Consider the following 17,251-nt stretch of genomic DNA (forward strand, 5'->3'; position numbering starts at 1 on the left):
CAGTATTGTTATTATTCCTGTACCTCTCATATAAACTGAGAAGAAACCATGAGTGTTTCTGCCCTCTTAGGTACTGAGGTTACCCTCTCGTGCACAAACGCTCGTCCTAAAAGGGCCAGACTTGCCTGCTAGACTTGCCTGCTATTGGAGAATATTGAAACACTCCAACAAGATAATTGGCCTTTTCTCAAAAAATATTTTTTTACACATTTTATTGGTGGTTATTTAAAATCTTGAGGCATTTCTCTATTGATAATGGGGAAGACTATAGGATGCCTGGGTGGCTCAGTCAGTTAAGTGTCTGACTTCAGCTTAGGTTATGAGTTCAAGCCACCATTGAGTTCGAGCCTGGCATTGGGCTCTGTGCTGACAGGTCAGAGCCTGGAGCCTGCTTCGGATTCTGTGTCTCCCTCTCTCTCTCTGTCTGCCCCTCTTCTGCTCACACTCTGTCTCTTTTTCTCAAATATAAATAAACATTAATAAAATCTAAAAAAAAAAAAAAAAAAAAGATAATGGGGAAGACTATACCTATCAGGCAGGGGGTATATGGAAAAATCTCTGTATCTTTCACTCAATTCTGCTGTGAACCTAAACCTGCTCTAAAAAATGAAATCTATTTTTTAAAACCCTAGAGGATTCTGGAAAGACAGTGAGGCAGGAAGCACTAAGAATCTGTCTCCTCCACTAGGCAACAATTTCATTGGTGGAACTAGTGTTATGTAACTATTTTTGGAACTCTGGACAGTTTACTGAAGGCTTGCAATGTTGGGGGCAAGACTTGGAACATTTATTGTGGTCTCAGTTGGGGGGTCTTAGCACAGTAGCAGCTACCCATTCCCCACCTCCAGCCATGAGGCAGGCAGCTGTGCACATGCTCCTAAAGCAGCTTGCACACAGCTTGCAGGAGCTAGGGTAGGCAAAAAGGACCCAATCTTCCAAATATCAGAGATCTGTGCTCTGATCACTGGTTGCTGTTTCTGATCACAGAGGTGCAGACAAAGAGGCAGGCAGCCATTGTTGTTGCACCTCCCTCCATTAAGCACATCTCTCCCCATCTGGGTGAAATGACATCCAGGAGATTTAAAAGGCTAGCACCTTTTCTGTACCCCTTTCATTTTCCTTTTCCCCTTCCTAGTAGTCAGACATTAAAGACCAGACCATTAAAATACAGCTGTATATACAGGGAAAATCAGAAAGTAACCAGGCACCGAGGGTAAGGCTTAGCGAAGATCTAAGCCTTTAAGTTTATACTTTGACACAGAGACTGTCTATACAATCAAAAACAAAAACAACAATAAAAACAACAACAGCAACAAAAATAAAAACAGCAAACTCTGGGAAAGGGGGAGAATCTGATTTCCAGAGTTACCACATTATTAGAGTCAAATGTTGTTTTCAACAACAAAAAAATCATAAGGCATACAAAGAAAGAGGCAATTATGGCTTATTCAAAGCAAAAAGAATAGATCAACAGAAACTGACCCTGAAAAAAAAAATCTGATAGCATAAATACCAGACAAAAACTTTAAAAAAGCTATCTTAAAGATGTTCAGAGAACTGAAGGAAGATGTGGAGGAAGTAAACAATGTATGAACTAAATGGAAATATCAATAAGGAAATAGGAAACTTAAAAAAAAAGCAAAAAGAAATTCTAGAGATGAAAAGTACAACAAATGAAATAAAAAATTCACTGGAGGAATTCAAAGGCAGATTTGAACAGGTAGAAGAAAGAGAGTGAATTTGAACAAAAGACAATGGAAATTATTGAGTCTGAGGAACAGAAAGGAAAAAGATTGAAGAAAAGTGAACAGAACCTATGGGGCCCGTGGGACACTATCAAGTAGATGAATATACACATGGTGGGAGTCTCAGAAGAAAAGAGAGAGACAGGGCAGAAAGAATATTTGAAGAAAATAATGGTTGAAAACTTCCCAAACTTGATGGAAGATGGGACTATAAACATCAGAGTATCAGTGAATTCCAAGATGAACTCAAAGAGATTCACAACAACATACATTATCATCAGACAGACATTCCAAGATATACAAAAGCTGAGGGAATTTGTTACCACTGGACCTGCTCTGGAAGAAGTGATTAAGGGAGTCCTGCAAGGTGAAATGGAAGAACACTTGAAGCCATAACAATAACTCAAGGGTACAGAGAAATAAAGACCTCAGTAAAGGTAAATGCATGATAATTAAAAAGCTAGTATCACTGTAATAATGGTTTGTAATTGTACTTTTTGTTTTCTACGTGATTTAAGAAACTAATACAGTTAAAGAAGAAAAATTATTAGTCTAAAAGTTAGTATTATTGTAACTTTGGTTTGTAGCTCCAAAGCTTGCTTTTCACTTTTTTTTTTTTTTTTTTTTTTTGAGAGAGAGAGAGAGAGAGAGAGCATGCAAGCAGGAGGGCGGGGGGGGGGGGGGAGAGAGACAGAATCTTAAGCAGGCTCCATGCTAAGCACAGAGCCTGGTGTGGGGCTCAATCTCAATACTGTGAGATCATGACCTGAGCTGAAATCAAGAGTCAGACACTTAACCAACTGAGCCACCCAGGCACCCCCATCTTTTTACATTTTTTAAGAGACTAATACATTTAAAAAAAGTATTAGTTTATATTTTGGGGCATACAATATACAAAGATATAATTTTTAAGACCTCATGAGCTGAAAGTGTGGGATGGAGCTATATAGCAGGGCAGAGTTTTTATACATTATTAAAGTTAGGCTGGTATAAATTCAAGTTATACTGTTACAATTTTAGGACATTAACCATGTCCTTTGTTACCACATAGAAAATAGCTAAAGTATATTAAGAAAAGGAAATGAGGAAAGAATTTAAACATCTTACTACAAAAAATCAACTAAACATGAAAGAAGACAGTAATGTCAGAAATGAGGGATAACAAATCTATAAGGCATTTAGAAAACAAATAGCATAATGACAGAAGTAAACCTCCCAATCAGTAGTTACTTTAAATGTAAATAGACTGAACTCTCCAATCAAAAGACAGAGATTGGCAGAATCCAATTCAACAATCTAACTATATGTTGCCTACAAAAGACTTGCTTTAGATCTATATACAAATAGATTAAAAGTGAAGGATGAAAAAAAGATATTCTATGCAAATAGTAACTAACATTGAGCACAAGTGGATACACTATTTAGACAAAATAGACTTTAAATTGAAAACGTTTACAAGAAGTCAAAGAAGTGCATTATCGATTAATAAAAGTTTCAGTATAGCAAGAAGATATAAACATTTGTGTACCTAATGACAGACCATCAAAATATATAAAGTAAGGGGCGCCTGGGTGGCTCAGTCGGTTAGGCGGCCGACTTCGGCTCAGGTCATGATCTCATGGTCCGTGAGTTCGAGCCCCGCGTCGGGCTCTGTGCTGACAGCTCGGAGCCTGGAGCCTGTTTCGGATTCTGTGTCTCCCTCTCTCTCTGACCCTTCCCCCGTTCATGCTCTGTCTCTCTCTGTCTCAAAAATAAATAAATGTTAAAAAAAAATAGAAATCAGTGGTCAATAAACCAGATCAGAAATAAAAGCTCCCCACCAAGAGACAGCACAAAGTGATTAAAAAAAAAAAAAAAAAAAAAAAAAAAAAAAAATATATATATATATATATATATATATATATATAAAGTAAAAACTGACAAAATTGAAGGGAAAATATGACAGTTCTACAATACTGGTTGGAGATTTTAACATACATTACCATAATAACAAACAGATCAACTAGACAGATGATAAGTAAGGAAATAAACACTTAACACAATAGACCAACTATATCTAACAGACACACTGAACACTTTTACCCAACAACAGCATACCACATTCTTCTCAAGTGCAAATGGGATATTTCACAGGATAGATCATATCTTAGGCCACAAATTAAGTCTTGATAGATTTTGAAAGGTAGATATCAATCAAAGTATCCTCTCTAACCACAACAGATAAAAGTTAGAAATCAATAACAGAAGGAAAACTGGAAAATTCATAAAACTATAGAAATTAAATAATATACTTTTAAACAACCAATGAGTCAAAGAAGAAGTTACAAGGAAAATTTGAAAATCCTTAGAAACTGATGAAAACAAAAACAAAACATGCCATAACATACGGCATGCAGAGAAAGTGGTGCTAATGGGGAAATCTTCAGCTATAAATACTTACATTAAAAACAAAAAAGACCTCAAATCAACAACCTAACTTTATAATTTAAGGAACTAGAAAAAGAAGAAAAAACTAGATTGAAAGCTAGCAGAAGCAAGAAAATAATAAAGATTAGAGCAGGGATAAACAAATAGAGAAAATCAATAAAACAAAAAGTTGGTTCTTCAAAAAGATCAACAAAATTGACAAACTTTTAGTTACTTGGACTAAGAAAAAAAGAAAGAAGAATCAAATTACTGAAGTCAGAAGTGAAAATGGAGACATCACTACTGATTCCACAGAAATAAAAGATATGAGAGTACTATGAACAATTATATGCCAATATATTGGACCTAGATGAAATGGACAATTTCCTGGAAACGCAAAACCAACCAAGACTAAGTCACAAAGAAATAGAAAACGTGAATAGACCTATAACTAGCAAAGAGATTGAATTATCAATAAAAGAATCTCCTGACAAACAGAAGTCCTGGACCCAATTGCGTTACTGGTAAACTCTACCAAACATTTAAAGAACTAATACCAATCTGTCTTAAAGTTTTTCAAAAAATTAAAGACAAGGAAACACTTTTTAACTCATTCTATAAAGCCAGAATTATCCTCATACCAAAATCAGACAAAGACACTAAAAGAAAATTACGAACTAATATCCCTTGTGAACACTGATGCAAAAAATCCTCAATAAAACACTAGCAAATCAAATTCACCAGTTTACTAACAGGATTATGCATCACGACTAAGGGAATTTATTCCTGGAATGCAAGGATTATTTAACATACAAAAAAACAATCAGTGTAATACATTACATTAACAAAATAAAGGGGGAAACATGATCATCTCAATTGAGGCAAAAAAAGTACCTGACAAAAATTTAACAGCCTTTCATGGTAAAAACACCAGAAACAAAGCAAAACAAAACAAAACAAAACAAAACAAAACAACTAGAAATAGAAAGAAAATACCTCACCACATTAAAAACCATATATGAAAAACCCAGGGCAAACATTATACTCAATGATGAAAGACTGAAAGCTTTTCCTCTAAGATCAAGAAAAAGGCAGGGATACCTGGTTTCACCACCTCTACTCTACATAATACTTAAAGTTCTAGTCAGAACTTTAGTTTTAGGCAAGAAAAATAAATAAAAAGCATCCAAATTGGAAAAAAAGTAAAATTACCTCTGACATGATCTTATATGTAGAAAACTAACGTTTACACACACACACACACACACACACACACACACACACACACACACAAAGAAAAAGACTATTAGAATGCATAAACTCAGCAAAATAGCAGGATCCAAAGACAACACACTAAAATTAGTTGCAGTTCTATACACTAGCAGTGAATAACCAAACAGGATATTACAAAACAATTGTCCTTATAATAGCATGAAAAGGAATAAAATACTTTGGAATTAACTTAAACAAGGAAGGGGAAGTCCTGTACAATGAAAAATATATAATATTGTTGAAAGAAACTAAAGAAGACAAATAAATAGAAACACATTCCATATTCATGGATTGGAAGACCTAATATTGTTAAAATATCAATACTACCCAAAGCAATCTACGGATTAAATGTGATTCCTATCAAAATCTCAATGACATTTTTTTTTGCAGAAATAGAAAAACCCATTCTAAAATTCAGATAGAACCTCAAGAGACCTCAAATAGCCAAAACAATCTTGAAAAAGAAGAACAAAACTGGAGGACTCACACTTCCCGAATTCAAAACTTATGACAAAGCTACAGTAATCAAAACAGTATGGTACTATCAGGAAGACAGACATATATGCCAATGGAATAGAATAAAGAAGCCAGAAAAAACCCTTGCGCATGTGGTCAATTGATTTTTGATAAGGGTGCCAAGACCATTCAATGGAAAAAGACAGACTTTTCAACAAATGGTGCTGGGAAAACTGAATAACCACATGCAAAAGAATGAAGTTGGATCACTACCTAACACTAAATATAAAAATTAACTCAAAATGGATTAAAGACCTAAATGGAAGACCTAAAACAATACAACTCTGTGAAGAAAACAGTTAAAAGCTTCACAGTATTAGATTTGGCAATGATTTCTTAAAAGTGATACCATACTGGGCTTCATGAAACCTAAACAGTTTTGTGCATCAAAAGATACCATCAACAGAGTAAAAAGGTAACTCACAGAATGGGAGAAAATATTTGCAAATCATATATCTGATTATATCTGCATTAATGTCCAGAACGTATAGAGAACTCCTAAAACTCAACAACATAGAAAACAACCCAATCAAAAATTGGCAGAGGACTTGAATAGACATTTCTCCAAAGATATACAAATGGGCAATAAGCACATGAAAAGATATTCAACATCACTAATCATTAGGGAAATGCAAATCAAAACTACAGTGAAATACCACCTCATACCCATTAAGGTGACTATGATGGAAGAAAAAAAAACTGTTGGTGAGGATGTAGAGAAATTGAAACCTCTGTGCTCTGTTGGTGGGAATATGAGATGGGACAGCCATTCTGGTAAACAGTATAGTTTCCTCAAAAAATTAAGTGTAGAATTATCATACGATCCAACGATTCTACTTTCAGGTGTATACCTAAGAGAATTGAAAGCAGGGTCTCAAAGAAATATTTTATACCCATGTTCATAGCAGCATTACTCACAATAGATAAAACAAAGAGTCCATCGACAAATGAATGGACAAGCAAAATGTGATACACATATACATGGAATATTATTCAGCTTTAAAAAATGAAGGAAATTTTGGGCGCCTGCGTGGTTCAGTTGGTTAAGCATCTGGCTCTTGTTTCAGCTCAGGTCGTGACCTCACAGTTTGTGAGATTGAGCCCCACGTCAGGTTCTACATTGCCTGCTTGAGATTCTCTCTCTCCTTCTCTCTCTGTGCCCCTCTCCCACTTGTGTTCTCTCTCTCTCAAAAATAAATAAATAAACATTTTAAAAAATGAAGGAAATTCTACAATATGCTACAACACGCATGAACCTTGAAGATATTATGCTAAAATAAGACAGTCACAAAAAGGCAAATAGTGTATGATGTGACTTATATGAGGTTCTTAGATTGGTCAAATTCATAGAAATAGAAAGTACAATCATGGTTGCCAAGGAGTGGGGGGAAACCTCCCACAGTTACTGTTTAATGGGTATAAAGTTTCAGTTTTATAAGATGAAAAAAGTTATGAAGATGGATGGTGGAGATAGTTGCACTTTAAGAATATATTTAATATCGCTGAACTGTACCCTTAAAAATGGTTAAGGTGGTAAATTGTATGTTATATGTACTTTAATACACCAAAAACAAAATGGAAAAAAAAAATGGGGCAGTAAAATCCAACATAGAAGAAAGAACAAACTCTGTGGCAATTCTCTAGCTTCTTGTATGTTAATATGGCAGCATGGTGTAGAAAAGAGCAGTGGTTTGGGGGTTAGAGAGACTGGGTTTAAATCCTAAAGTCCAGGACTACAGTACTATCACTTCCATTCTGTGTAATATTGGCTAGAAGAGAACATGTCCATTTAGGCTTCTAAGGTACTCTATTATCTTCAACAAGTTGCTTAATCTCTCTGAGTCTCAATCCCATTCATAACATAGGAGAAATAGTATCAATCTCAGAGATTTGTCAATAAAGGTATTGTGGCTACAGAGTCAGTAGTCAGTAAATGTCCATTCTCTTTCCCTTTAAAGACAAAGCTGTTAGGATCTTCTTATGTGAATTCTGTCAGACGAATTCAGTATCAGTACAGAGACATATAATGGCCTTCGTAATCTGTAGCCATTTTGTATAAGAAGTGCTGAGCTCTCGTGATACAAGATACCAAAAAATTAAATCTATTGAGTTGGCCTAGAGCTCGAGGCTTAAAATATTCACTGGTCCACAGTAAATAAAGAGGAAGAAGGAGTTACACAATGCATCTGTGTTCTAATTACTCAATCTCTACCCAACTGAAACTTTGCTTCATAAGGGACTAGCCATAGCCCCTGAGAGCAATAAACATCCTGAATTGCAAACCCCATTTTGTCACCTCACAGAACCCTTTAAATCTCAGTTTTAGTGAATGTATCTCTTACCCTATTTATGAAATGAATATTTTGAGAGAATTTTTACAATAGTCATCATTATTAGTCCTTCAGCCGACTCTCCAATAGGGAAGAAAAAGAAATTAATGTGCAACGTTAATATTTCTATTTTGCATTGAAAGGGAAGACAGTCTGCTCTTTTCAAGGGATACAGGACAATTTCTGGGATGTAAGACTAACAGATATTTTCCAGAGTTGGGTCATTGCTGCCTCCATCTCATTTTGGAGACAGGCAAAAGTTATTCATCACCAAAAGACCAATGGGCAAATGCCCTACAGCAAACAAGTGTGCAGTAACCACCAAGGGGGTGCACAGGGTCAACCATTTACTGCCTAGGAGAGAGACAACCAAGCAAGAGTACTTGAAGGGTTGGTGCTCCAGCTTTATAAGAGCCAGAGATGACAATGTTGGGCAAGTCATAGAAGCATACATTCTCTTTGATAGAAAGAAATGGGCAAAGCTCCACACTCTCCCACAGCTACTGTGAGCACAGCTGACAGAAAGAAGTACCCTTCTAGTTCTGCGCTTTTGAAAAAATTTTTTTCAACGTTTTTTATTTATTTTTGGGACAGAGAGAGACAGAGCATGAATGGGGGAGGAGCAGAGAGAGAGGGAGACACAGAATCGGAAACAGGCTCCAGGCTCCGAGCCATCAGCCCAGAGCCTGATGCGGGGCTTGAACTCACGGACCGCAAGATCGTGACCTGGCTGAAGTCGGACGCTTAACCGACTGCGCCACCCAGGCGCCCCTAGTTCTGCGCTTTTGGATGAGAACACTCTACGTTCTCTTCATTTGACCCAATTACCTTCCCTTTCAAATTACTTTGTCCCTTGTATTTGATCACATGAGGGGGTCCGGGTAGGAACAGTGTTTGATAGTGTAGTCTTTCCTTTCCCACCCCTTGTTGAAAGACCTTCAGTACATGATCATGCAGCCTCACCATGGCCCACCCTCTTGAGATGAAGAGAACAGCAAGGCCCACAAGAAGCTGTAAGTTTGCTACTTGGTGAAACTATATAGTTACAGTGTATTCAGTGAAACTACATGGTCACAGATAATGTGACTTGTTTCCTAAGGTTCAGGGCTGTGAGACACTAGAATGCATTACAGAGAACACAATTTAGAATTATCCTCTGCTGATTTTAAAGAAGTAAGGAGATAACTTTTGGGGATGGTTTGTGTTGAATAGAGAGAGAGGCACAGATGTTTAGGAAGGTGGCTTAAGGCTTCATGAGTGAAGCCTACGTGATGGCAATATGGGGGAGTGGTCACAGTGTTCTGGGGTCTGATACTCAGCTCTGCAGGCCCAAAGAGTGGATTTTGTCTGCAGTTCTAGGAAATTAGGTTGCAAAACTAACTTATGCTAACGAAACCCTCAAAAGATTGACATATCAAATAAAACACAAATTTATTTCTTTGTAACAGGTATATAATACATCTCTCCAGTGACCTCCAAACTTGTTGCCTCAATCCTGCCCATTATTAAGGGCAGAGAGACCAAATTCATAATCAGAATGTTACTTGTTGAACACACATTTCTAAACTAGTTGGATATCCAACAAATGAGTTGGATAAACTTAAGGAGTGTTTCATCTGGGTATTAGAAAAGCCTTCTGAGGGGAATGTGCTTTCCAGGTGATCTGAACACTGGCAGCCTCCAGGAAAAGTGCCTCTCTCTCCTGGAAAATGTGAAATGATGGGCAACAAATTTTCACTGCCTAGTCTCCCCTTTTCTAAATAAATGCAGATGATCTATCTACCACCCCTCTAGCCACATCAATCCCAGTTTTCCTCAAATGGAGCACAAGCCAATTCCCACTGCTTTGTTTTCTGTTCAGCTATTTTCCTGAACCTGTATCTGGCTCATCTTGACTCTCCCGTCTTTTCAGTCTTCCATTACCAGCTCTTAGGGAGGGTCACTGATGGTCTGTCTCTTCAATTATGTGTTGGTTCTTATTACTTCCTCTGACAGAATGATTTTCAGGTTTGGGGGGCACTTTGATGTACATGCGACAAGCTCCTACAGCCTGCCTGGAGGCAGGAAGATGCCTCCCATAGGCTTGTTCAGCACCATTTATTGTGTTCCTCTGTGGAATGTGTTTGTAATGTGTTTTGTTTATTTTGCCTGCGCACATTCCCGCCTTCCTAGAGGAAGAGATGAATAAACCACCCTGCCTTTTCCCCCAAGAAAGTAATTTTTTCACCTTAGGTGGGCCATCTGTTTCTCCTAACACAGCTCTGCTTTGACTTGAATTGAATACATCTTGTCCCAGGCATTTTGCCAGCTGTAGGCTCCAGGAAATGGAGCAACTAAAAGTGGTTTCCTTGTGATGTCACAGGTTGTTTCTTTTCTTTTCTTTTTCTTTTTTTTTTTTTTTTGAAATGCAACTTATGGAATTAACTTAAAGGAAATTGTGCATCACTGTTCATAGGAGTGGTTCACAGAGTGGCAGGAATCCCAAAGTAACAGCCGAACTGTTTATGAATTTCCTAAGAATTAATCCTGTTGAGGCATGAGGGTACATCTGGCAGTGCGCCTAATAAATGGAGGGGAAGAGTGAGTATTTGCTTTGGAGCCAAAACAGACCCCTAAGCTAAGGGTTCCCAACCTTGGATGCAGACCCAATTGACCTACGGAGTTTTCGGTCTTCGTGCCTTCGTCTCACACAACTGGCTGCTTCTGACGCACAGCCATGTTGAGAACAATTCTCCTAAACTACTGAGAATCAAAGATCTCTTCTCAAGCTCTCAAGCCATTGGGGGAAAATTTACCCAGGACAAAAAGAGTGTCAAAATCCACAGGCTGCACAACAAATGATTAACAACCTACAGAGTAAGACAAAAGGCATTTGTAAAGCATATATTTGCTAAGGGGTTAATATCTAAAATATATAAAGAACTCATACAACTCAATAGTGAAACAAAACAAACAAACGAAAGATAAATAATCCAATTTAAAAAAATGGGCAAAGTTCTATTTTTAGTTCCATAAAAATAGGACTACCATATGATCCAGCCATTCCATTTCTGGGCATATATGGCAAGGGAATGAAAAGAGAATGGCAAAGAGATATCTGCATCCCCATATTTATAGCAGCAGTATTTACAATAGTCAAGACATAGAACAATGTCATTATGCACATTGTGGTAATTGGGGTAATTTTTTTTAAATTGGGGTAATTCTTAAATATTTTTACTTATATACTGATTTATTGAGTTAAATTAAGTTTATTTATAAGACTTACAGTTGTTAAATATGTTACATATCATCCTTAGATTGGGCAATGTGGACTTGGGGCAATAGTGATTCAACTGGTCCAATGGCTTCATTGGACCCTTGCCCCAATCCCAGGTTGGTTTGACTTGGGTAAATATGGATTTCACTTGATTTAGAAATAAAATGTTATTTTCAATTTGTTTTAGAGAATTGGGCCTACTGAACCTAGTCAAGATTTCCCAGTCATTACTATTCTCATACTTCCTGAATTTTTAGAAGGATCTATTCTGCAGCCGCAAGGTGTAAGCTATGCAAGAGAGAAAAAAGAAAAAGAGAAAGAAAAAAGAAAAAGGCTACTTAAATTTTCAGTAAATTTGCTAGTGAAGGCCAGAAGTTCATTCATTCAACAAATAGCTGAACAAATTACTGAAAACCTACATGGTGCCAAACAAAGTTCTAGGCACTGAGGATACTTACTTAACACAGTGAGATGAAAATCCTTACTCATGGAGCCAACAAGTGATTGCAGGTGGTGATCATTATTCAAAGGCAAAGGATAGATGGAGTCAAGGAGAAAGCTGTGGATATGATTTCAGCACCCTCTCCCTGTGCACTCTGCTCTCCTCGAGTTAGAGTTACTAGAATATTGTCATTGACACCACAGAACTGTTAAGCGATTATATGAGTGGGTGCCATTTCCTGCTTCTTTGTCATGATTTAGTAGAGAAAATTCTACCATTCGAGCAGCATTTTCCAACAAGTGTTCCTTGGAATCTAGTCCCTCGAGGTGCCTAGTTTAGGGGAAAAAATGTTTGGTGGTTAAATAAATTTGGCAAACACTTCATCTTTTGGAGATTCCCAATAAACTAACAAAATATAATCTGTATGACCTCCACCAGTTTGGATTCCAAATTTGGGCGTCTTCTTTTTTTTTTTCCCACAGAATTTTTTTTTCCAATATATGAAATTTATTGTCAAACTGGTTTCCATACAACACCCAGTGCTCATCCCAAAAGGTGCCCTCCTCAATACCCATCACCCACTCTCCCCTCCCTCCCATCCCCCATCAACCCCCAGTTTGTTCTCAGTTTTTAAGAGTCTCTTATGCTTTGGCTCTCTCCCACTCTAACCTCTTTTTTTTGTCCTTCCCCTCCCCCGTGGGTTTCTGTTAAGTTTCTCAGGATCCACATAAGAGTGAAACCATATGGTATCTGTCTTTCTCTGTATGGCTTATTTCACTTAGCATCACATTCTCCAGTTCCATCCATGTTGCTACAAAGGGCCATATTTCATTCTTTCTCATTGCCACGTAGTATTCCATTGTGTATATAAACCACAATTTCTTTATCCATTCATCAGTTGATGGACATTTAGGCTCTTTCCATAATTTGGCTATTGTTGAAAGTGCTGCTATAAACATTGGGGTACAAGTGCCCCTATGCATCAGTACTCCTGTATCCCTTGGGTAAATTCCTAGCAGTGCTATTGCTGGGTCATAGGGTAGGTCTATTTTTAATTTTTTGAGGAACCTCCACACTGTTTTCCAGAGTGGCTGCACCAATTTGCATTCCCACCAACAGTGCAAGAGGGTTCCCGGGCATCTTCTTTTTCTAATTACTTGCTTAAACCCCCATTCCTCCAGATTGTAGGTAATTCGGTATCTCTCGCTCTCAAGGACTCACCATTCTTCAACTTGTCCAGGAACCCTGGGAAGTTACTTAGTCCAAAGGGAGCAGTATTGTTTCAACATTCCGTGTGGAAAGAACTAATCAGTCCACTTAAAGTTCTGATTTTAATCACTCCTACGTGGTGTTATTGTTGAAAACTGGTTCCTAAGTTTCCAATGAGTCCCTGGCTTGCTATAAGGGTGTCCTTTAAGCTGAAGAACCCTGTAGAGGCAGCAGGGTAGCACTGAGGACGTGGGTTCGCAAGATGACAGCTTATTGGCTTTATACTCATATAATCAGCCACTGTTCTCTAGACCCGACAGCTTTGCCAAAGTGGCCAGGTATAATTGGGTTTCTAACCACAGCTACACACTGTATCTAAACATGCTGTCCCTAAATACACTGTCCCTACAAACCTCTAGGCCCTGGTGTTGAGCCTAAGTCACTATGCCAGACTCCCTCTTTCTTCTTGAGGTAACTTCAATGTGTTCTATTGCCATGGGATCTCTGTTAGGGCTTTCTCAGCCCTTCAGAAAGCTCTAATCTCCAAAAGGTAGGGGATAGGGTCTTGATCCCTTTCTTTCTGGAGGATCTTTGGCCCTAGGTAAGTTTAATTTGGCATATCACGGGGAAAGTGGGAAGAACAATCTTTGTTAATTTCCTTTCCCCAGAGACATGTATATCAACTCACTTCATGTTGGCATAATTAAGATTATTCAGGGAACTATAAAGAAGATCCAGGAAGTAAATGTCTTGTTCTATCTTGCCACTTCTCCAGATAAACAAACAAAGTTTCAAATCACTATGAATGTTTCTGGAAAGTTGGAACACTTAAAAATTATTGATTATAATTTGTCCTTATTTGAGAGGTAGCTAAAACATAGGAGTATATAGAGCATGTCATTTATAAAGTTTCATGGGAATAAAGGATAGAAAAAGATTCTAGGATATGGAGGCACTAAGGATCTGAAGGGCCCCCTGTTAAATGGGGGAGAGAAAGAGAAGGATTTTCCTTGCTTTATTTTTTGTAATGAAAAGGTGCGAAGTGCCTGTGTGGCTCAGTCAGTTAAGCATGCGGCTCTTGATTTCAGCTCAGTTCATGATCTCAGGGTCGTGGGATCGAGCCTCATGTTGTGCTCTGCACTGGGCATGGACCTTGCTTAAGATTCTCCCTCTCTTTCCCTCTGCCCCTCTCCCCTGCTCATGCTCTCTCTCTAAAATAATAGTAATAATAATAATAATAGTAGTAGTAGTAGTAATGGGGGCTAGTGTATCTACAGAAGCCCCCAAGCAATGCATCATAAGGTATTCATAAGGTGTTCTACTTCAGAGAGAATCTGATTCCCAAAAATTCTCTTCTGAATTTCTTCCACTGAACTAAAGCCCTAAAATCCTCCAGGCTTCTTGGTAAACCAGTCCTCATCTCTCAGTGAGTCAAGTTCCTAACAGAAAAATCTCAGAACCTTTGGTCAGGGAATGCCAGCATTTGCCAACATGGCTTTAGACTCACTAATTTTCTGATACTAAAAAGATCATAATTCCTATGGAGAGGAGAAATATACTGAACCAATATATTCCTTTTTAAATGTTTATTTATTTTTGAGAGACAGGGAGAGAGAGAGAGATAGAGAGAGAGAGAGAGAGAGAGAGAGAGAGAGAACACAAGCAGGGGAGGGGCAGAGAGAGGGAGACACAGAATCTGAAGCAGGCTCCAGGCTCTGAGCTGTCAGCACAGAGCCTGACGTGGGGCTCAAACTCACAAACTGTGAGATCATGACCTGAGCCGAAGTTGGAAGCTTAATGGACTGAGCCACCCAGGTGCCCTAAGCCAGTATATTCTTAAGCCCCTCATTCTCCTAGTACTTGATCTTTTCCAGTTTTTCAAATATTTTACGTCAATTAACTTAAGACATAAAATACAACATTCAATGTTAAAGCTTTCTTGATGCCAGGATATTTTATACTTCAGCTTTGCTGGACCAGTCAGCACAAGGATACTGTGGGAAAATATAGTGAAAATTCTATAAGGTGGTAACAATGTGGGGGCAATTTTTTGTTAATTCATCCCCAAAGAAGGAACTCTCTTCGAATACTAGTATTAAAGACAAAGACTAACTTGCAATTTGATAAAAGACAGTGTTATAGAAAGGCTTTTTTCTTTTCTTTTTTCTTTCTTTCTTTCTTTCTTTCTTTCTTTCTTTCTTCCTTCCTTCCTTCCTTCCTTCCTTGTAGAATTGTTACCATGTTTTAGACTTTCAGTGAATATATTTGCCTCCCACTCTAATATATAGCCATATATTATGGAATAACGAGTTATGTTTTAATAGGATTATACTATAGGTAACACATTCATGCATTTAGAGATGAAATATCTAGGGAGAATATTTCCATTGCTTGTTATTGCTTGGCATTTCATGTGTCCTATCTGATAGGTATTCACATAAAGGAAGCTGGTTTTAGTTATCTAATATAGTGGTATATTTATTACTTCAACTTACAAATCCTTGTATTTGGATTTCCAAACATGTAATTTTTAACATGTTTTATTAGTGAGGGAGAAATAAAGGAACAATTTTGCAGCTAATTTAACACCTATAAATGTCCCTGTTTGTGATATGAAAGAAATGGCCTTGTCAGACCACAGGTCCGCTCATATTTCAAAAAACATTAAATGTAAATATTTCTAAAGTGCCCTATATTTAAAGTTCCCTTTATTCCACAAAATATTAATGGGTTTATTGTTTATACTTTATAAAAGATGGTACCTGATTCTGAACAGATTTATTATGTGAAACTGTTCATTATTTTTAAAATAGCTCTATGTGAGAAGCCATATAAAAGCTAGATGATTACAAACCAACAATTACAAACTGAAACATAAATGTTAAAAAGATATTAACTTGTTTCAAAATTTATGTCCAAACAAAACCTGCACACAAATGTATATAGCATCTTTATTCATGATTGCAAAAACTATAAGCAACTAAGATGTCCTTTAACAAGTGAAAGGATAAATGAACTGTGGCATATCTATATAATGGAATATGATTCGGTGATAAAAAGAAATACACCATCAAACCATAAAAATATGAATATGACTTTTAAATACATATTGCTAAGTGAGAGAATCCAATTTATAGAGGCTACATAATATATGGTTCCAATGATATGACAGCCCGGAGAAGGTAAAACTATAGAAATGGTAAAAAGATCAATGGTTGCCAGGGGTTCTAGGCAGGGGAAGACTGAGTAAATGAGGCACAGGAGATATTTTAGGGCAGTGAGACTACTCTATATCATAATGTAATAGTGAATACATGATGCTATGTGTTCATCAAAACCCATAAACCTTACAACACAAAAACTGAATCTTAATGCATGCCGACTGAGAAAACACTTGATGAGGGTGTATACCAAAAGGACACAGGATACAGCTGAAAGAGCTCCCAGTGGCCAAAGCTAGAGCTATTAGAACAACAAAAAACTTTAAAAGTAATATTGGATTATAATCCAAAGTATAAAGTAAAGAGCCATGAGTTCATACCGATACAAATAAATAAATAAAGATAAATCTCATGTGCAGAAGAATCCCAAAAAATGTATGTAGATACTCTGTCCTCAAGAAGATGGAATATAACTCCCCCACTCCTTCAGTGTAGACTGAGCATAGTGACTTCCTTCCAAAGAGTGCAGTATGGAGAGAGAGAGAAAAAGAACAACTTTACAGTGCAGAAACCTGGCAAACACTACCTCAGCCAGCTGACTAAGGCTACTATCAACACTGATAAGTCACATTCATAGTAGGTACCTTTCATATGATGTGATGAAAACAGTGCTTTAACTCTATGGTCTTCTTCCCTGAAACATACAACCCAAGTTTAATAATATGATAAATACTAGACAAATCTCAATTGAGGGACATCTATAAAACCAACCAATACTCTTCAAAACTTGTCAAGATCAGGGTACTTTGGCTGGCTGTTGGAAAGCATGTGACCTTTAATCTCAGGGTCATGAATTCAAGCCCCACACTGGGTGTAGAGATTACTTAAAAAAAAAAAAATGGTTTTTTTGT

The 17,251-nt window shown here is 37.3% G+C and overlaps 1 pseudogene; it reads right to left on the reverse strand.

The window, feature by feature from the left end:
* Positions 1–13,872, reverse strand: part of LOC128776444 (60S ribosomal protein L38-like) — a 30,558-nt pseudogene extending 16,686 nt beyond the window's left edge.
* Positions 13,873–17,251: the final 3,379 nt, after the last annotated feature.

The sequence above is a fragment of the Panthera pardus genome, unplaced genomic scaffold (genome assembly GCF_024362965.1).
Source record: "Panthera pardus isolate Hobbes unplaced genomic scaffold, ASM2436296v1 HiC_scaffold_13, whole genome shotgun sequence".
NCBI classification, from domain to species: Eukaryota; Metazoa; Chordata; class Mammalia; order Carnivora; family Felidae; genus Panthera; species Panthera pardus.